At 33.7% G+C, this 24,379-nt stretch overlaps 1 protein-coding gene across 1 annotated transcript in view; it reads left to right on the top strand.

Moving 5' to 3' along the window:
• LOC145292147 (octopressin receptor-like) overlaps window positions 1-24,379 on the top strand; it is a 703,730-nt gene that overhangs the window by 1,941 nt on the left and 677,410 nt on the right. The gene's annotated exons all lie outside the window — the stretch shown is intronic.

Here is a 24,379-nt window from a genome sequence, read left to right as displayed (position 1 = left end):
ACATATATATGTGTGTGTGTGTGTACATATATATATATAATATATATATTATATATATATGTACACACACACACACACATATATATATATATATATATATATATATATATATACAGTAGTTATGGAAATACATATGGTAATAAAGATACAGGCTTCTGTGTTTCAATCCTAGATGTAATCGGCAGGCTAGGGAATGAAACGCGATCGCCTGAGTGTAGCTTTATTTATATAGATATTTTTATAACTTACTAGTCAGTTTTACTCAGGAATTTAGAGCTGTTGGTTTAAACAGTGAATGTTGATGCATTAGTCATAGATCTTTTTAATATTTTATGAATATTTGAAAGAATATATATATATATATATATATATATATATATATATATATATATATATATATATATATATATACGTGGGTGTGAGTGCGGGTGCTTATCATATTGCGCTTTTCTTAAAGGTAACATGATGTACCTGAAGAAGTTCGGAGGAAAAATCGGCCGATACTTTGTACCTATAATAAACAGGATGAGACCAGTATTTTGAATAATCCAAACAATACAAGTCATTAATTCTCATCAAAATGTGTACTACTTGATATGTTATTGTAATATATATTACTCTTTTATGTCTTGTAGACTTTCTGTTATCTCGGTCGCTGGTCTTATCTCAGCAACGTTTCAACCCTTATAATCTCTTGGTTTCCGCAATGAGATATATATTTTATTTTGTTTCACTTATACGCACACACCACTTGATTTCCTAATTTTCTCGCAGCTTTTTTTATGTATTTAAAACTTAACATATTTTTAATCCACGGAAAACAATGAGAACAACGTAGTTTTCATCATTTCCTGCCTTTCATTATATCTAGCATAAGTCAAACCTTAATTAGTTATGGGAATTTGTTAAAGTGTGCTAGAGGATCTGTTTCGTAAAGGTCATGAGTCAATTCCCTGTACAAAGATTTTGCAAATTTTACAAAGAATTAAAATATGTAAACAATCAGAGACTGCAAAGAACACTAAATTAGAGAAGGTCATTCACGTGGTTTACATTAAAAGCTTAGTTCACATTTCACAGAAGATTACCGAAAAAGATAAAATGCGTATGCGGAAGATCGGTCGGTACAACGGCCAACAAACGAGTAGAAACTAGGTTTTCTCCTCTTTATTATTGTTTTAATAGAGCATTTGAAAATAGAGAAAAATGAGCTACTTATATTTCCTACATAGAGATTAATGATATATGTGTGTGTGTGTGCTCGCGCGTGTGTGTTCTATATATATACATATATATATATATATATATATATATATATATATATATATATATATATATTCTGTTATATATATATGTGTGTGTTTGTGTGTTTTTATGTGTGTGTGTGTTCTGTATATATATATATATATATATATATATATTGTGCTCTATATATATATATGTGTGTAAATAAATATATATATATACAGAACACACACACTACATATATATATATATATATATATATATATATATATATATATATATATATCCCAGCATATATTTGATATTATAGGCGTAGGTGTAAAGTCTGCAAGCTGTTATTTGCGTGTCTGTGTCCGATGTAAATTTTCCATTCAGTATTTATCAACATTCAAACTTCCAATCCTCACCTGTATTTACGCTTAGAAATGAAACATAATAAATATACGCACAAATAATTAAATATATAGTTCTCATACACACACACACACATTCACATATATATGTGTGTGTCTGTGTATGCGTTTTTTTGTAAATATGTTGTTTATATATATATATATATATATATATATGTATATATATATATATATATATATATATATATATATATATATATATATACACTACCACCAAGACCCGACATTACCTAGGATTGAATAAGGATCAGCAAATGTTTCACGTTCCTATCTATTTCTTGTCATTGAAATCAGTGAAATCGCCCATTTTTCAATCAAATTGATTAATGGACTGCTTTAGTTGAGGTCACACTGCAGTGCACTGGAAGGAAGCTTCAGTGACTTAATGCACAATGCATTATAGTTTACATTTCACTATAAAGAACTTATTATTGATTTTATAAAATACATTTCGTGTAATAGCTTATTGGATTAAAGACTAAAATGCAATAGTCAAGTATCATGGTTACACTGTGCGGTAAACAACAACATTTATTTTGAACACGCCCTTGTAATATCAAAGACCCTACTGTTGAGTTAATATCCCAGTCATTCTGCTTGTGGGGTAATAAATCTTCTTAAATGCACTTGCGTTTACTTAGGTCAAAATCGCCTGTTTCCTCTCTCCTCAGATTTATTCTAGTATCTATTATCTATACTCATGGAACACGTTCCGATACAAAACCTACAGGCATATAAAATAGACTTGTGTGAAAATTCCAAAAGAAAAGCCCAGTCGTTTTAGAGTTCATAGGAAACGAATTCACCCGCAGACACACACCGTTCCTTTCATATAATATTAGACATAAATATTCACAGTTTCTTTTTACCACAGCTCTTCAGTGCAAGGTTTTAGTAACTCGCATCCCACGCCAGGAATTAAACTCCCACCCCCAAGTCATGTACTTGATAGTCGACAGTTTCACTGACTGAGTTACAGGATCGGCGCTCGTATATATTATCTTTTGCGTCTTTATATAAACATTGAATGTTACTTTTAAAGTGCTTTTTTTTTTTTTTAATTTATAAAGACCTTTGCATTACGCTAAATTTGCTGAAGGCGATATAATTTAACGACGGTGCTCTACCCGAAAAGAGAAGGGACTTATGCAGACGGCGAAATGCAGACCGTTCTGATGTACGAAAACTCTTTAATGCATCTAAACTAGCACCCGTCCCAAGCCGGGAATCGAACATATAATGATACGGTTGGTAGTCTGCAGCAATGTGATTAATTAAAGCGTCTCTGCAGTTTAATGTTGATTCAGTCGTTTATTCATATTACAAATTAGTAAGATTTTTACACATTTCAACACGGATGTGACTCCTATGACTGAACGATCCATTAAACTGCAGTAGAAACAGGTAATGTTTTCGATTAGTTATTCTTATATACAAACATATGAGAAACGATATGGTGAACATTTTGCGTTCAAGATCTGCTGTCCGATTCGATCCTGATTTCCCCAAATAAACAAGAAAACAGAAAAAGAAACGCAGACAGAGAGAGGAGGGAAATGTTTTATCTAGAAATAAAGACACGCTGATGATTCACTGCATTTTTATAGATGAATGCCTTCCGGTTACATATATCCTCGTACCGGCGTACGCTATAAGAGGTCACACCTTCAATCCCCACCGTGTACATGCATAATCATGATCGTGTTTCTCCAAGAGTTTATATCTGTATTTTTCGTAGTTACGTTACTTTAGGACTTTTATTATGTATCTTTGAATTATAATGACACGTGCTTTTATAATACCGGCACACGCTTTGAGTTTGTAGAATTATAACCTATTTGCATGTCAAGATGTGCTTACAGATAATCAAGTTTGTCGTAGGTTTTTCATCAACCCAGACAACGTATAGATAGAAAACTACATGTTATATATTGAGTTTTACAGATGGGATGTAAGAAATTACTCAGGATAAAAAGAGGGATTACTGAAAAGTCTGCAAATAGTAGAACAAGCTGCATATAAATAAATTATATATATATATATATATATATATATATATATATATAAGTTTATGATGCAAAAAAATGCTTGACATGAAATTGAACGTCAAAAAAACGACATCATTTTTGCACCGACCTAATATATATATATATATATATATATATATATATATATATATATATATATATATATACATATATATATATATATATATATATATACTTGTACTTTTTTGTAGAAAAAGAAATCCCATACAGTGCTCTATTATTAGTGAAAAACTATTCTCGAAATAAGAGCAATATATTTTTTGTATAATATATACAGGAATTTACATTTATATGATGTTAAGATGAGAGTCGGCTGAAGAGAGCCTGAGGCGGACATTAAGAGCAGTCCTCAACTACCGGGCTTGAAACCGTCGGTACCGACTACCGATATTAATGTAAATTCCTGTATATATTATACAAAAAAAATATATATGTATGTATGTATGTATGTATATATATATATATATATATATATATATATATATATATATACGGAGAGAGAGACAGAGAGAGAGAGGGGGGATATAGATAGATATATAAATAGATGAATAGATAGATAGATACACACATACATACATACATACATACATACATACATACGTACGTACATACATATCGTTTCGTTAATATTTTATATATATTGTTATATATTTCGTAGATATTATAGATGATTGTGACCGCAATTAACCATTGCTAGATGCTTGTAAATTTTTATGTTTAAGGGCAGAGCAAGCAGATTAATTTGCCGTATCCATTGGGGTTCATAATAAATTTGGTTCGTTCCTGAATGGTCTCAATATATTAGAAGCTCCACACACAAAGAACTAAAAGGTATTAATAAAATTAATCTCGATCACTGAACATAATAAACATGCCTTTAATGTTTAAAGTACTCTATGAATACAACATCCAATCCCACGATTGGTCCCCTCGTCCAACAAAATATATTAAATAATTTGTAAAAATGCAACTAAAAATTACGTTGATCATCGTAATGGTTTTACTATAGATATTAACATGCATTATAATGTATTCATAGAATATGATCTTGTACATTCGTATATATCTATAATATAAAGCTGAACGTCTGTGTGTGTGTGTGTGTGTGTGTGTCTGATCACGAATAGGCTCCTATATGGTTGACTATTTTTAAAAAAAACTGATAACATGCAATGATAGATGTATCGAGGATCAGGAATGGGTATGATTGATCTGGCAGAACGGTTGTTCATAAAAATTGTGCGGTCTACGCTCGCGCTTGACTCCAAAGTATGGAAATAAAAAATGAAAAAAAAAACGTGTACAAGAGTTTTTGATATAGATGTACATAAGAATAATTTGATAAATATGCTTCAATTTAAACAGGGATGTTATAATAAATTGTGGGGTCTGCGGTCGAACCTGCACTCCATGGAAATATGGCACAAACTTTAACAAAGACTTTTCATATCTATTTGCCTAAGTATACTTTGATAATTATGTTTCAGATTGATAAAATATGGTATAATAACATTATTGGATGTTCGTTCGCGCCTGACCTCCATGGAATGTAAATATGTCACAAAGTTTAACAAGGTTTTTTTTAACGGGGCAGCCGTCCATAATAATATCTTAACTTTTATCTTAATTCACGTTAGCTTTTATTTATTTTTTGGAGTTGAATCATTTTGTGTCGAATAAATTCATCTCTTAAATTCATGTTCTTATAAACGTGAAAATCAAAAAAGGTCGGAACTTTAGACAATTCTCGACAACAATTTTGCATAACTCTGTTTTTTGCTTATCCACTTGCACGTAGCACTTTTTCGAAAATAAATAAATAGATAAATAATAAAGAATAAGAACGTTACTTATTATCGTGTCAAAAGTAGGAAAAATTCCTGCTCACGTAATTACGTGTCTTTTAAAAACATTTACATAACCTTTTCATTTTTATTTATATATCTGTTTAAGCTTTTTTTCAGTGTACTAGAAGAAATTCAGTTGATTACAACCATTTCTGCGTGTTCTTTACATTACTATAGTACAACCCTGAATCCGACGGCGCAATATTACACCGTTCAATACTATAAAACTGAAACGAAGCTTTTCTGCTTGAAAAGGGCGCCATTTTCTTCTTAGTCATATTTATATCGAGCCTTTGTTTTAAAAAAAACTAAAGTAATTACATGTTTACTTTTTTCATATCCCATTTTGCTGTTTCGGATTATTTTACTAAAGTAAGTAAAGCTTCATTATTTTTCAAAACGGTTTTTCTTTCTTTGTTTTTCGATATTTCGTCTATATTATTTAGTAAGACTGCTTAGCAGAAAAAAAACAACAAACGACTACCCGAAAAAAATAATATACAAGAAATAAGTGTTATCATAGTCAATAACAGTACAGTTCATGATTTTTGTTTTGAAATAGTTTTTAATGCTCTTTACTTGAAATAATTTCATCGAACCTAAATTAAAACATAATTTGAGGCAATAACTATTTAAATGAATTTTTATAAAAACTACACATGCCATAATTGAATATTCCTCAAGCACAAAATAACGGAAAACATTAAAATATGTTTCTAAATATCCCTTACGTTAACCGAACTCTCTTAAATTGTTAACACAGAATGCTCAGGTGCCTCTCCTTCAAATTGAAAACGTGCCTCTCCATTTCAAAGTCGCTGCCATTTTGATTTTTTTAAACCGGTTCGTGAATTAAAAAAAAAAATTTACAAACTGAGCTTTTCTACCATAAAAGTAACTTTAATTGAATATGGTAACATTTATTTCTTGTATAATTATATCATTATATATTTAACATTTTCTCTTTGTAAGGAAACATCATTTTGTTGGTCACTCTTGGCTACGAATGGAAAAACAGTTGATAGAAAAAATATATTTTGGCGAAAATTATCTTTACTTTCATCATATTTTGCTTAGGGTGAAATTTTGTAGTATCAAAACCTATCTCTTTACAACCCCCTCCTTTTCATAACCTTTTCATAATTTTATCAATCACAGTCCATTTTCTGTAGGCTCTTTTTGAACCCAGTCAACGACGGGTAGTTCTGCTAATATATATATATATATATATATATATATATATATATATATGTATATATACTAGCATGGATGCCCGGTGTTGCCCGGGTGTTTGGAGGTGTGTGTTGAGCAAAAAGAATAAAGGTGGTAGTAGGAAGGCAGGCTCGAACCCGTACCGCGAAATTTCTGGCCGAAAATTCTAGCGAAAATTTCTGGCGGATTACAAAACTTTTCCTAAATTTAAGTACCATGTATATCAAATTTCTAGTCTGTAGATTGAAAATTGGGGAAGAGCTTTAAGATGGTTACAAACTTGTCAGGACTGCCAAGCTTTTTTCAGAATCTCCCACAAAGCATTCCTATTGATTGTATTAAAGGCCTTTGTTAAATCGATGAACACGTGATAGAGACCCTTTCGTTGTTCTATACACTTCTCCTGTAGTTTCCTGGCTGCAAAAATCATATCCACTGTCACTCGACTACTTCTGAAAACACAGACAGTATTCTTTCCCTCATGCATTTTTCGTGAAACAGCAGGGATAATTCCCGTTTGTTTCTCGTGCGATCAGTTGATTGTTAAACGAAACACACACACGCACGCACACACACACACACACACACATATATATATATATATATATATATATATATATATATATATATATATATATACTCCTATAAATTCGTTTTTCTTTTGTGTGTGTTAATATTCATATTAAAACCATCTTTTGTATTTATTTAAAAAGAACATACAATTTTCTTACATATGGGTTGTGGAATTGCTTTCACTAGCAAAAGAACTAGCTAATTCACATATTCTTTTAAACATTCGAATGTTTAATAGTCAATAGGGATGCTTTGTGGGAGATTTTGAAAAAGCTTGGCTGTCCTGACAAGTGTGTAACCATCTTAAAGCTCTTCCACGATGATATGAAGGCTGTGATCAACGTTGGGGGAAAACTGGCTGATCCTATTTCAGTTACAAATGGTGTTAAGCAGGGAGATATTTCAGCACAAACACTCTTTGTGTTGTATTTCAACATGACCTTTCGGATGTCATTCGGGGGTTGCTCTGAAGGTGTCTATATTCGCTACCGAACTGCTAGGGGTTGCTCAACATTGGGCGCTTCAATGCAAGTACACAAGTACTCACCAACATGATCCGTAACTTGCTGTATGCGGATGACTGTGATCTGGTGGCTCATACGGGGGCTGATATGCAGCATCTTGTGAAGGGCTTTGCGGTTGCCTGCAGCGCATTGGGCCTGACTATCAATCTGAAAAAAAACTGTCTGTAATGTATCATGTAATATATCATATAATGTATCAGCCTTCACCAGGCATGCCATACTATTAGCCATCAGTTTATATCCATGGGTCTAAGATAGAGGTTGTAGCTAAGTTTGTATACTTGGGTAGCACACTAAGTATGTCCGGTGCCCTGGATGATTAGTAATGCAGGGGATGTCTTTGGAAAGTTGGACAAGCATTTGTGGAGCTTAATGTTTACGCCACATGCGTTCTCTCTGCTCTTCACTATGCTTATGAGACTAGGACAACATACAGGAAGCATTTGAGACGTCTCGAACTGTTTCCCCAGATGTGCATACGGCGAACCTTAGGTGTGGGTTGAAAATGTATGTCAGTGATGTTTAGGTTCTTGAACGGGCTCAATGTCTAAGCATTGAAACTCTCATTATCAAACATAGACTGAGATGGAGTCGTCATGTGGTGAGGATGTCAGACAGTCGACTTCACAAACAACTCCTTTATGGCGAAGTCACCGAAGGAACACGTCTTGCTCAAAAGCCAAACATGAGATTCAAGGATTGTTTGAGTTCCACCTTAAAAAAATGTGTGATGGATGAGTGTACCTGGGAGAGTCTTGTTTTGGATCGTGGAGAGGGGAGAAGGACATTGCGGGGAGGTGTGGGCAAGTTTGAGGCTGATCGAACAACGTATGAGCGACTCAAACGTGATATCCGGAAAGGGACGGTGCAGGAAGCAGTGGTTGGGCTAGGGCGTCAAATTGGTCTGGAGCGTGAGGTGAGCAGAGCTTAGCTGATAAGCCACCAGACTACTCATCAGCGCAATAGGCCACAAAACAATCTTGTGTTACCAGATCTAACCTGTATGAATTGCGGGCGGACGTGCAAAAAAGCAGGCGTTTTGAAGTGGCATTTGAATATTCATAGAAGGGACCATACAGAACGTGCTGCTAGTGGCGCACATGTCTGCACAATGTGTGTCAAAGAATGATAAAGTTTGGCAGGGCTTAAAAGCCACCTTCGTGCGGCTCCTCACTGATTTATTTTCATGTACCTGTATATATATTTTTATATGTGCTATATCAAGCAATGGCAATGTTCGAAAACGAATTTGCTGCCATAATATATATATATATATATATATATATATATATATATATATATATATATATATATATATTTGGACAGTATTCTTTCTCTCGTGCATTTGCTTCGCGGTAGCCTAGTGGTTCGGATCCTTGCTAATGAAGCCAGACAACTTGTGTTCGAGTCTCTCGACTGGTGTTAATCGTGAAACCCTGCACTGATGATTCCCGAAAGGATGAAACACTAGTGTCTGTAGGTATTTCATAATTGTTATAGTATATATATATATATATATATATATATATATATATATATATATATATATATATATATATGTATATATATATATATATATATATATATTTAGGAAGCATTTTTTTCTTTTATGCACGTTTCATTAAATAGCACAGATAACTCTTGCTATTTTTCTTGTAATCCTCGTTTTCTCTTTGTCGGACCATTTTCCGAACGAAAAGTGAAAAAAGAAATTTCCCATAATCGCGAACGTTTTCGACCCCCACTGGTCATCCTTAGGCGAGTGGTAAAAAATAAAAATGAAATCGAAAAATGAAAATCGCGAGATGAAATGAAAAGGCGATTAAAAGATGATTAACAGACGATTAAAATCGCTTAAAATCATTAAAATACTCAAAAGCACTTGAGCGTGCCCTCCGTTTCGTTTTGAGTCTAGTTAATCGTTGGTTTATTAATGTGAATTAACAATGCTTCAAAGATCGTTAAAATAGCCGTGTTATTTATTAATATGTCTCTGAACTCATTTTTAGGGGTGTGGTGTGCTATGAGGTGCTGATAGATTGAACTATTCGGGGAAGACAGGTGACATGTTAAACGGCGGGAGATGCTGGTTCGAGGCATGCCAATGTACGAATTCTTTATGGAGACGCATTCTCCTATGGGGCATTTATTGATGTACACGGCATTTCTAGTTTTCAGCATACTGCCATCGGATGTAGAGATATTTTTTATTAGTAATTGGCTAGTTTTAAATTTTTTGTAATCTATATATATATAAAAGCGAAAATGTATGTGTGTGTGTTTGTATATATGTATGTATGTATGTATGTATGTTTGCGTGTCTGCTAAAAACATTCGACAGACACAACAAAAATTCACAAACTTGATCTCATATGAAAGCCCCATTTTCCGGACGACAAATATCGAAAATTAAAAGTACTATCAGCAGTGCGTAAATTGATCGATTTTCTGCAGGGGGGGGGACAAAAAAGTGACATTTCAATGTTAAACATTACATATTTTTAAATCGATTTACAACTGCCCCAAAAAATATGGCCGCCAACTCTTATACATAAAGTATACATGCGGCCGTTTATTTTGGGTCCACTTGTATTTAAAACCCGCTGATTCATGTCACGTGATCTTGACGTCAGCAACCTCTAATGGCCGTCGGAATTTACAATTTAAAAATGTTGTTATCGGTAAAAAAAATAATTAAAGCTAAACTATGAACTTCTACGCTATGGCAACGTTACCAAAATTATTACCACATTAAAAATAGGTAGATACGATTGTTAAACGAAAAATTAAGTAAAGAAAAAGTGAAGTAAAAAAAATACGCTTACAAAAAATATTAACGATCGAAGATTTGTTTTTAAATAAAAACAGCCAGACGCCATTTTCCAGTCTTTAGAGTAAGGAAGACGAAGTGAGAGTGAGAGAGAGAGAAAGAGAGAGAGAAAGAGAGAAAGTGAGTGAGAATGAGAGAGAGAGTGAGAGAGAGATGTCTAGACAGATTCGACAGGGGGGAGGGTCAACTAAGCATGCGTCAGATGACGTCATGACGTCGTGACCTGATTTATTTAAATAGCTGATAAACCGGGTAGAATTTATATACGTCGCTTAGCGCAGGTAGTAAAGGGCTTGGTTCATTATCTAAACGTTTCGGGTTCGAATCGTGGTGAGAGATGTTTTTTTTTCGATTTTTTAAATTTAAATATTGAACCCTGTATTATTTAAGCCACTTTTTACGTAACGTTCGTTCGTTTGCCTTACGTTATTTTTTTTTGTGTTTTACCCCCCTCTCCCGCTTAATTAAAACGTTCTTTTCTTACTTCGCTTAAACAATGCTTACATCGTCATCGTCGTCGTCGTAACGCTCGACGACTTTCACTTCAAACATCTTTCACTTTTGGCTGGCCGATTTTATTTTCAAACTTCGCCTCAGGGGTTCGGCTTCGATCCTACCCCCCCCGGCTTCCTTTTTATTTAACACCACACACCCCTACAAACACCAGGGCAACGCCGGGTACCCCTCGCTAGTAAATAATAAATCTTATTTTAGAGTTTTTTTTCCTGTGGTTACTCGGAAAAAACGTTCGGAAAATGGTCCGACAAAGAGAAAAGGAAGATTACAAGAAAAACAACCAAGAGTTATATGTGCTATTTAATGAAACGTGCATATATATACATATATATATATATATATATATATATATATATATATATATATATATATATGCATTGTTAAAGATAAAATCCTTTCTTTTATTATACCTTATTAATTTTTCAATTTTTTAGGTATATTTTTTATGTCAGAATCAAAAATCTTAATATATGCCTTAAATGTATCCCAAACGTTTAGGTTTCATTCTGGAAGTGTCTTCACGTAAGAGTCAATTTACTGTGTGCTATGGAAAAATGGCGAGTTACGGAATTAGTAATAGTGGCAATTGAGCAAAATTAATAGACAACAGGAGCCTAGGTGTTTTTGGAGACCACTTGCGAGACACCTTCTGAGGTTAATAATTTGAGTCTCATAGAAGAAAGGAATTAAGGGAATACGACAGACATTTGAAGAGATTGTGAATTGTTTGTATTTTTTTTTTTTTTACAAAGGCATCACCACATTATCAAGGCCCAGAGGCCACTAAAGGATAAGGGTTAAAGAGTGTACAGTAGAAATTGGTCAATATAGTAATCATTAGTAATGAAAATTTGGTAAATTTAATAACTTATATGGAACGGCTCATCAAGAACTTATTTACTTTAGACTTGAACACAACCATATTGTAATCAGCCGGAAAGCAGGAAAACGGAAGACAATTCCACAGGCGTGCAGTTCTAAGAAAGAAGCTTTGTTCATGGAATCTACGTTTAGGTTTAGGCACAGATAAAGTGTGGGGGAAATTATTGATAATGTTTACAGCTAGACGAGTGTTTCTTGTGAAAGTTTGGCGAGGGGGGACCATAGATTGAAGCTCAGTTGAACACTTTCCATGAAAATAACGATACATCAGAGACAAACTCGCAACATCTCTTCTGTGAGATAGAGGTTGCAAGGAGGAGAAAAGGACATCTCCTACGAGGCTACGAAGTCTATTTTGAACTCTATCAAGGCAGGACAGATCCTTTCTAGCAGCTCCTGCCCAGATGTGGCAACAGTATTCCATCCTTGGACGTACCTGGCTCTTATATAGATAGAGAATAGCATCAGCAGTGAGATATCTACCGGATCGATAGAAAGATCCCACCATTTTTCCAGCGGCCTTGGCAACAGATTTGATATATGTGTTCCATTTAAGATCAGGAGTAATAGTCAAGCCCAGAAGCTTGTCAAAACTTGAGGCCTCTTGAAGACGAGAGCCATTCATTTCAATTGATGACAAATATGGATTAGAATGTTGATGATGTAAAGAGAGAAGCTTGGTTTTAGATGGATTAAAAGTAACCAGCCACTCCTTTCCCCATTGTACTACGTGCTCAAGATCAGAGGAGAGAGAATTGGAGAGAACTTGGTCGTTTACTGTCTTAGATGTGGTACCATAAATGGTAGTGTCGTCAGCATAAATGTCTACAAATGATGTAAGGATATGATTTGGAAGATCATTAATGTAGATCAGGAAAAGAGTTGGGCCCAGGATGGGTCCCTGAGGGACACCGGCATTAATACTGTGAGCTTCTGATTTTTGCCCCTCAACTACTACTCTTATGAACCTATCAGAAAGAAATGATTTAATAATTGAGAAGACTTTTCCAGCTATATCATAGCTAGCGATCTTATGAAGTAAACCTTTATGCCATACCCTATCAAAGGCTTTAGATATGTCAAGAGCAATTGCCCTAGAAAGATTGCCACCGTCGAGAGATTTGCTAATCCTATGCGATATAACTGTAAGGACATCTGCTGTAGATCTAGCAGAACGGAAACCATATTGAGTGTCACTAAGAAGGTTATTTTTGTTGAGATGTTTGATTACTTCTGTATTTAACACAGATTCTAGCAACTTACTCATGACGCACAGGAGACTTATTGGCCTGTACTGAGAGGGGGATGAGCGATCACCTGAATTCTTAAATACAGGGCATACTGATGAGATTTTCCAGGGAGATGGGAAACTATTCTCCTTAAGACAACGTTTAAACAGTTTTGTAAGTATGGGCGCTAGTTCAGGTTGAAGTTTTTAGAGTACTATAATTGGAATACCATCAGGGCCAGTTGCTTTACTCGAATCAAGGTTTTTGATTAGCTTCGCAACATCACGTATACATACGTATATCACATAGCGTGTTTTCTGATACAGGAGGAAATATTGGGGGTTGGCGGTCTTGGTCGCAAAGGGTAGAATTAGCTGCAAAGTTCTTGACAAAGAGTTTGGCTTTGTCTGATGCTGACGAGATTACCTCAGGTCCATTGATAATAGTTGGGATGGAGCACACGCTTCTGTTCAGGATTCTGTTTGCTATTTGCCAAAACTGGTGGGAACCAAGCCGCTGCTCAGCTACTTTGGACTTAACAGATTGAGCATACAACTCTCTTGCGTTCCTTATTACTTTCTTACAATGGTTGCTTGCAGTCCTGAAAACGGCTTTAGTTTCCATACATCTATTACGTTTGAAGCAGTGGAAAAAGTGATTTCTGTGCGCAATGGCAGCAGCACATTCTGGAGAAAACCATGGCTGGCTGTTAGGTTTTTGCTGAAACTTTTTAGAGGGTATGAAATGGTCAATACCTACAATTAACCATTCAGTTAGGTCTAATACTATAGAGGACACATCCTTTTTAAACATCGAATGCAGAGGTAGATCAGATATAAATGTACGGAAGCTATCCCAGTCAGCCTTAGTGTATCGATATACTGTACGATGAAGAGATACGTCTGGGGACTTATTACATTTCATTTTTATCTTAATTGATACAACAGAGTGGTCGGAAGATCCAAGAGGCGACAGAACAGAAACTGAACATAGTTCAGGGCAAGTTGTGAGAAAAAGGTCTATTAGGCTCGCATACTGGCCGTCATTATCATGCACACGGGTAGGTTCCTGAACAATCTGAGTGAGGTCATAGGCAATGGAGAAACCATGACAGAACCTCCCCTCATCGGTCTTGTTTGAGTGGGTCAACCATTCGACGTTGTGAACATTGAAGTCTCCACATACGTGAATGTTAGCTGAAGGATAAGTAGAAAGGACTTGGTCAATTTTCTCAGATATGCTTTGAAAGATAGTAACTCCGCTGTTGTGGGGGCGATAGAGAGTAAATATAAATGCAGTAGTGTGAGCTAAAGCAACCCGGAAGCACATATAGGGTTGTTTGTAGGACGATGTTGTTAATCCCAGATTTTGAAGAGGTGTATATAAATGTCTGCAAGTGTTATAACATTTAACAATTTGATTTCTAATATATTACTTTGGGTTTACAGACAAAAGTTTTCCTTACGTAGGAGAAGGGGCAAGTATATGTTTGTACCTAGTAGAAAACTTACACTGGAATCTGCATTAACCTTGGTAAAGTGGTAAAATAGGTTGGTAATATGTGTAACATACGTAATCATCTGTTTTAAAAATATTATATGAGTTACACATTCCCAAGGGATATTTAAACCTAGAGATAAGATGAGTCTTTCTGATGCCTTAAGGGTTGGGGGCATTGTTTTACTACAATGGTTTGAGTTTAATTTTTTATAATGAATAAATTGATATATTGTTCTGTGTGCTATGATCTCTATATATCTTAATGTACTATATAAAGAAATTTATATATGCATACATATATGTTTGTATATATATATATATATATATATATATATATATATATATGTGTGTGTGTATATATATATATGTATAAATATACATACTTTTTGTGCTATAAATTGTCACCCGAAATACTACGCAATTATGCACATTGTTTAAAAGTATGTACAATTCTATATGAAAACAATATTTTGATTTTTTTTTTAGTAGTACATTGAATAAATTAGAGTCAGAGAAATATAATTTAGGTGGACTTTGTCAAGTGGCTCGCAAATCCATATTGTCACCCTAAAGAAATCAACATTACACCTTTAGTTTTAGCGTTTATAAAAAACATAAATTCAGTTAACTTGATTATGTAGTAAAGCTGACATCTATTAAATGTGGCAAACTTTCAGACTCAATCTACACCTTGATACGGGTCCGGAACTAAGAGCTAGCTTTTTCCATGAGTGCCGGCGGATACTCGGCAAGTGGCGGCGATTGGGCTGGCTTTGGTTTTGTGGGAGGTCATGTTGGTTATGTTCTTGACGTATAACAAAACAAAGTAGTCAAGCTGCTTCAGGTCGAGGAAGGAGTAGGGCTAGTGAGAGAAAAGTACAAAGTCTTAGCACTCCTTCTGAAGACAAACCTAAGGTATATTTGAACTTGTGAGCCGGCTCCGCACCATGCTGCCACCATCACGGTCTGCCAGCGGCCACTCGATTACATCAGCGTATCACCAAGCTATTTAGCACATCCAGGTACACTTTGATGTTGACTTTCAAACGGACTTCAAAGATGGAGGCGCTATGGTATGACCCTTATTTGAAACCACACAAAATATCATAACCGTACTTTGTTTGCCTCGCTCTCTGCACGTCACTGTTATTCCTGGCAATCCAGCGGTGCATTTTGAGAGTCCTGGAAATGGTACTGTTATAATAAGTTGAAGTTGAATAAGTGTGTGTTTTGCGTGTGTGTGTGTGTGTATCTGTGGTTACATCGAGCTGCCGTTTATAAGTGTCATAATGTTTTTTTGTGTTATATTTTAATGTTATTGCTCTGTTTACCCGGATTTCCTCTGGAATTCCATTATAACACTATATATATATATATATATATATATATATATATATATATATATATATATATATATATATATATATATATATATATATATATATATATATATATATATATATATATATATACAGTACTGTTTCGCTGTTTCGCTAGACAGGCAACTACCTCAAGCCAGGATTGAAGCCCGACCGTTTGTACGGCAGTCAAGGCTCCTAACCATTACGCTATTGGCGGCTGCTTGAACGAGTAGTGAGTTTAACGATGTTTTGATATCGTTCGAAATACCTCCGCTCGATTTTTTTACACAAAGAGCGTCGCTTATTTGCTAATGGTAATTCGTGTTTCACTTCTCATTATGCTCAAATCAAGGTGAGGAGCACTATAGTCATCCACATACAGTACTGTTTCGCTGTTTCACAGCTCATCAGTGCGGCTAGACAGGCAACTATCTCAAGCCAGGATTGAAACCCGACCGTTTGTACGGCAGTCAAGGCTCCTAACCATTACACTATTGGCGGCTGCTTGAACGAGTAGTGAGTTTAACGATGTTTTGATATCGTTCGAAATACCTCCGCTCGATTTGTTTACACAAAGAGCATCGCTTATATGCTAATGGTAATATATATATATATATATATATATATATATATATACATATATATATATATATATATATATATATATATATATATATATATATACTGCTGATCAAAAATGTCGGACCACGTTAAAATCTTTAAAAAAAAACCTTTTTTGTAAGGATAGATTTTAAACGCTTCCTACTTAAGGTTACTAATACTACAATCTAAAAGGTTATGGAAATAAAAAGGTACATTCCCCCAAAAATTATTTAAAAATGTGAATTTTTAATAAATTAGGTTTTTTACACATTATCAAAATTATAAGAACAAGGGTATAAATTGTTAAATTCATGGCAATTCTAATGTTTTTAGTTCAGTTAGAGATTAGTAATCACTGTGTAAAGGTGTTACCATGCCTAAAGCAGCAAAACTAACCGAAGTTGAGCGCTCTCGAATTCTAGGATTCCATAAGGAAAGTTTGTCACAGCGAGCAACAGCAGCTAAGGTAAATCGTAGTAAAACTGTTATTTGCAACGTTCTAAAGGACACTGAAAAATATGGAAAAGCATCTTCGAAACTCCGCGGATTAAGGACTATCCACTTATTAAGTGTTTCCTTTTCAGATTAAATATGTTTTTAACTCTTTTACAAAGTGTTTTTTAACATGTTTTATTAACTATTTGCTCTTATATATATATATATATATATATGTATATATATATATATATATATATACATATATATATATATATGGGGGCTGTACACATATCTATACACACACAAACGCTCACACACATATGTATATATATATATATATGTATATATATATATATATATATATACATATATATATATATATATATATATATATATATATATATATATATTGTTGACAATTGTCCCTTGATCTCATTGGACAGATAGACAAAGGACGGTAATCACTGCGTTTATGGAATCGCATGATTGAACTGACAAACGTTTTAGTCGTATGTGGATTACACTGATTAATTGATCAAACTGTGGTATCAAAGTAAAGATGTCTTCAGTTGCAGCTGACGATATCGTTAAAGGTATAAATAAATCCAAAAGAAACGTGGCAACATCAGGCTCTGTTTGTATTCTAATCATAATGCCCATGTGAGCTTAATGCATAATTACAAATAATTATTTTAGTTAGCTGTTCCTCGATCCGAATACATATATATATATATGGTGGATTTCCTTAGTCCTGACGGACTATGGATTCCTACTTTAAGGGTACCTGCGTGTGTGTTGTTTTTGCGAAATCTCCAACTACACCTATCCTGAGTTGACATTGTTAAATACCAGTCGCAAGTTGAGGTTCAGGACGACTAAAAACAATGCCAAGATAAGTTGAGAGCACATATAGCGCCTAGAATTCTCAAATGGTCACTCATCTGGTACTAACCAGACCAAATATTGCTTTACTTCGGTAATCTAACAACCGGTGTGTCAACGTAATTATGCTGTATATATATATATATATATATATATATATATATGTGTGTGTGTGTGTGTGTGTGTGTGTGTGTGTGTGTGTGTGTGTGCAGACGTTCGGTATTATATGTAAGCTTTGAGGGATGGATTTTGAGAAAACATAAAAACGATTCTATCTTAGAAACTTTTAGTTTTGATAATTCATAGAACACATCGTTGCTGTCCTTCATATATATATATATATATATATATATATATATATATATATATGGGGGGTGATTAAACATGTATACGTATCTATTTGAGTATACTACACTGAAGCAAATATTGTCAAATTTCCAGCACCACATCTCAAAGGCATCTTGATTCAGCTCAATAACTAAAAGTTTAATACGACTGAAAGCAATGCCTGGAAAAGAAATAGATGGCAAAATGTGAAAAAATATCATCCATTAATCAGTGTACCCTACTATTTTCATAGCTGAAAGGGACATTAGTTGAAGTGTTGCAGTAATTCTGAGCGAACTTGAACTGAAAGCGCAGAGACTTTAATTCGGCGCCTATAACAATTTACACGATAATACTTTTAGAATGTATAATTATATATTTTATTTGAATTATATATATATATATATATATATATATATATATATATATATATATATATATATGATTTTGCTGTTGTTGTCATTTATGATAAAATAAACGCGGAAATGACGATTTTGTATTTAAATTCATTTAGCAAAATAGTATAGGTTTTGCTCCCCTTCACGCAAATCCCTACCGTAAATTGTCCCGTTATGACGCGACTTATTTTGATGTTTTCTCATGTATTTTTATAATGTCCTTACCTAAATAAAAGCTATCCATAAACGCATATTTACTAATCTATTAATAGTATGGCTGTACTGATCAAATTTCATTATTTCAGATTCAAATGAAAATAGATTGCTGAAATTGGAATACACTCTACACTCTACTAAAAGTTTGTAAATTAAAAACATACAATCTTAACCCGAGGAAACTTTTTTGGAGTGGGATGAGAGGCATGGCGTCTGTGGGGTTGATGAGATGTGTGGGAAGAATAAAGAAGTCAGAACACCATAGTGTATTGGCCAAATAAATAATTTCATGAATAAGGCCGTCGTGTGTCTATAGAGACAATAAGAACAGTTAGATTCAAGTGTATGAACTGTACAAACAATTATTCTCGAGGAACTGAAGATTCGGAAGTTTTCCGCAAATGGACAATTCCAGCTGTTGATGTTATCACTGCACCAGGAATACGAACCAGTTAAAAATATAAAATAAACTAAGATGAATGTCCAACATGTATAACGATTGTTTTTTCAATTTTTATTCATTTTTGACCCCTTCAATTTGTTTAACCAGCTGATGACCCATAAAAAACGGTCCGTAAAAGATACAATGATTTGAAGCTCCTAAGACAGCTTTGCGACTTTTAAATTCGGAGGAGAGACCTTAAACTATATCCAGTGGTTAGGCCCCAGCTTGCGGGCTTTGGGGAGTGTGGAGCCACCCTTTAAATGCCATTGCTCCCAGTCCACTGTGACCCGGAGTGGTAGTACCTGTTAGGGTCTCAACTACGGGTTAAATAGAAACCGACTTGAAAAAAACAAATATATTCTATTAAAAAAAAATTCTTCGAAATCTTTGGATTTGGCGTTAAATAACATGAAAAAGGTTGATATGCCGTAAAACAGAAGCAACCAACCAACCAATGTAATGTAAATTCTGTTGCACTTTAAAAAAAATCATTGAAAATTTTATATGTATATCATTAATTGCTAGATGAAAGATAATGTTTTTAAATTGCAACAAAATGTACATTACATAAAATAAATCCAAGGTAATATTTTGATTCAATTAAAATTAAATTTTTATGCCTTACTTTGTAAAATTTATAAAAGTGCACTTTGAACATAAATAAATTTCAAATTGAATCTTGTACCTTTATTTTTAAAGCCTATCGTAAAAACATTTTGTTTAACATTTTTCATGCCTCGGATGAATGCTTTTCTAACTTGTATTTTATCTTTTTAAGATTATATTTTAAAACTTTCCTTCTCTCTATTTCAGTTTGTATATCTCCTCACACCACAACTCATTTTTGTGACCCTCTCATTGTATTATTACAGGTCTGAATATTCTCTCTTTTTCAGTTTGTATTTCTCCTCACACCACAACTCATTTTTGCAATTCCCTCTTTGTAATACAGGTCTGAATAATGAGAAAATCTGAATTTTTTTAACAAAAACTTTAAAATTAATTTTTTAGATTAAATTTTTTAAAACTTCTTTCAGAATATAAAATTTTTAAACTTTAATAAAGAACATATTTCATATAGGTTTCATTAACAAATATTCAGTGCATAAGGAGTAAAATAGAGATGAAAATTTCAAAAGGACTGTATAACAGGTTACAATCAATAGTAGTCCTCGCCAGCGAAAGTCTTTGTTAATGGGTATTTATTATTATTATTATTATTATTATTATTATTATTATTATTATTATTATTATTATTATTTAAAACATTTTTGTCCTCTTTCGCGCGAGGACTAATATAATATCTATTGCCTCTTTCGCATACAAAATTCCCAAGAGGTGTTGAATATTTCGTTCAATCCTTTAATATATTTTTCAAACACGGTAGTGTTTGCATATATGTTTGGGTGGCAGTTTCAGTCATTTAGAACTGCTCTAAAGCTTCGCCGTTCACTCATTTTTTACCAAATTTCCAACAATTATTACAGTTTATAGATCACAAAAAAAAAAAATCAATTTTCGGTCAGCACAACCCACGTTTTGATGTATTTAGTGGTGTTCAAAATCTTTTAAAAAAAACGTAAGGAGGTGAGCGACATTTTTATGACTGGTTTCCATAGGAACCACGTTGGTTCGCGAAAACACGAGTGTCAAGTTATATTGAAAGCAGATGAGTGCTGTACATTGTTATTACATATGTCTATGTTATATTTATGGGGGCAAAAAATAGGGTTTAAATTAAACAAAGAACAAACGATTTATTGGAAGCCTTGAAAATTCATGGATTACAATAGACAAATGCGAGTATGAAAAAACATAGAAAATAAAACACTAGTTGTTAAAACTGGAAAAGAAAAGGACAAGATGTTCTACTAAAAATAAAAATATTTTATGACTTAAAATATTGCAGAATTAATTTTTTTTTTTAATTCAATTAAACATTATATAATCAATTCTTAATGCTACAATATTTTAAGTTATAAATTTATTATATTTTCAATATCCTTTTTTCCTGTTAAAACAACTAGTTCTTTACTTTTCCATGTTTAAGGTTAACCATATAACTCTTCATGCTCGGATTTGTCTATTGTCGTGTATATATATATATATATATATATATATATATATATATATATATATATATATATATATATATATATATAAAGAATGCCGTTTAGATTCCCGGAAGGAAAAAAAAATAATTTTAACCTATCGCAGATTAAAATATTAAATTTAATCTATCGCAGACTATAAAATATATACATATATGCAAATACACAGGATAACTCCGGAATACGGCATTATAAATAAGTAAGTAAATTCAGTGCAGTACATAATACACATATATTTAATCAGATAACATTATAAATAATATCGTAAGGCGGGTATCAAGCGGTTCTACTGTATATATATATATATATATATATATATATATATATATATATATATATATATATATATATATATATATATATATATATATATAACTGTAAAATTTGAAAACAGAGCGCATAGGTAATTGGCTAGGGAAAATATTAGCAGCAGAAGCACGTGGTCTTGCATCACAAGAATATGAGTGTAAAATACACCAAGTGGTCGAGGGAGAAACAAGTTGCGTGCGGGCGAAATGAGCGCGTAAATTCGAAGGGAGAAAGCAGCAGCTAACGGTCATCTCAGGGTGTCGGGGAAAAAAGCTTTAAAAAACCACATGTGTGCACAAAAAGATTTTGAAAGATAATGAAATGCGCTGTTTTGGAAGAACCACGAATAAATGCATTTCATTTGCATTTTTTATAAAATGCCGAATTGATTTTTGTTTCTTTTCTGTTTTATTTGTTGGTTATTTTGACACGGTGCCAACGGTTGTATGGGTCAGAGAGTGTTGAAACCTAATGCCACGTAACGTTACATTACCAAAATGCTGGTTTCATATTTTCAGTAAGATCAAAATCATCCTTTCATGGTCCCAGGAATGTCTACAGGATCCCAGAGAGAAGATAATGTGCTAGTACAAACACGTTCTTCCTCTCCTTTACAATATGTGCCATATTTAGATAATTCCGTTGCATAATTCCGTTCTGAGTGATAAAGAATATGATGATTATTTATAATTATACTGGATTAAAAAAAGATACAGAAAAATCTTCCTGTATGTACGCGTAACGAAATTTCATATTCTAAAAATCTCGGTTGTTTTACTGGCGTTGGTTTCATGTTGTCAACGTACAATATAAAAGTTTCAGTTCTCATGATTTGTTAGATGTGCACCAATGCTCAATATAGTGACTCGCTGTTTATAATTTCTTTCCGTGATAAACATAACTCTTGCTTCTCTTTATTGGTACGAGTTTGGCAGATACTAGTCTTTGTATATTATTCTTTTAATTGTTAACATATTTCGTGATTTATTATTGCGCCCGTAAATGTCCTTTTGAAGCTAGTATTTAATCTAAAATACATTAGGATATCCATGCCATGACGATTATTTGGCGTTTGTTTTTAAACTGTGTTTCTGCTGATTTTTCTAACGCGACGTGCATATTCCCTGCTATTTGTCATCTATTTTGGCGTGTTTATCTTGGCGTCGTTTCAAGGTATTTGTGTGGTTCCTGCTCTTCTAGATCTTCTTTTTTGTGTCAGTCACTTTTTGGTTCTATTTTTTCTATGTCAATCTTTATCCTAACCCTGACAGAGCACTTGGCGTATTTTCAAGTCAAATTTCATTCCAATATTTTTGGAAAACATATATTGACATAAGTCACTGTCTTAGCTGGCATACAACTTGCTATCATCTATGAAGAGCAGGCGACTGACTCATTTTATCTGGATCTTTTAAGAGGCCATAGCTTAGTTTTAGGCACTCCGACATTTATTCTGTCGAATACTTAGCAGATCCTTTAAAGTTTATCTTCGCATTTTAGCATTATAGCCTGGTTTCCCCCCATTGATGTGGGTGAATGCCATGTTCACTTGCTACATGTGTATACTCTATTACCTGATATATCTTATATAATGCACAGAACCCTAATATCCACGATTGGGATACACGATCATATGCCTTCGAGATATTTTTCGATTCCATGCATAGGTATCTGCCTCCTACTACACTCTTCAAGAAACTTCTTGTTAACTAACAACTGATTCTCAATCCTAGATAATTCTTGTTGCACCAGACTTGTTCTTTTTCTGAGTACACTTTAAAAGATAGGTGTTCATCGATACTGACTGGAACCATGGCTGTGAAGAGCTTGTAAGTTGGAGTGGGACAGCAGATGGGCCTGTATCAATTAGGGTCATGTGTACAACTCGTTTTGGGTATAAGGGTTGTCTTGGTTTTTACATGTCATAAGAAGTGTGCATTATCATATTTCTATGTATTATTTTATACAAATATTACTGTACCTTGACCTTCAGTTTGAAGTAAAAAAAATTGTGGCGTGTGAATGTATAATTGTTACTGTAGATGATGATAATTGAGACTGCCACATGATCATGACTGACTAAAAAAGAACCATATACTTCTTGTAGATTAAATAAAAATAGCCGTCCAATAATGCAAGCAATACACATCTTATGCGTGAGCCCTCTTTTATATTATTTTATTAGGAAGCCAACTGACAAACTCTAAGTTTATCCTCTAGACTATATATTCGTTATACCTAGTTGTGTTTACCTTCTTTAGACTGCTGTCTTCACCTTGACTATTTTAATGCCCACGATCTGCGCATTTTTTCGCTTGCTGTAAATGTGATTCTATCGTGGCCGGGGGGGGGTCACTGAGTGTAGTATTCTGGGTGACGTTGTATTTAGCATAACCCGAGATCACGAGGATTACATGCGTTCCTTTTACTTGCTCTGTCAATCGTTCCACGCAACATTGTGTGTTAAGAT

This window comes from Euprymna scolopes, chromosome 13 (genome assembly GCF_053919585.1).
Source record: "Euprymna scolopes isolate OS-2025 chromosome 13, ASM5391958v1, whole genome shotgun sequence".
Taxonomy (NCBI): domain Eukaryota; kingdom Metazoa; phylum Mollusca; class Cephalopoda; order Sepiida; family Sepiolidae; genus Euprymna; species Euprymna scolopes.
The sequence above is the reverse complement of the archived record's forward strand: the minus strand, read 5'-3'. Positions and strand labels throughout refer to the sequence as shown.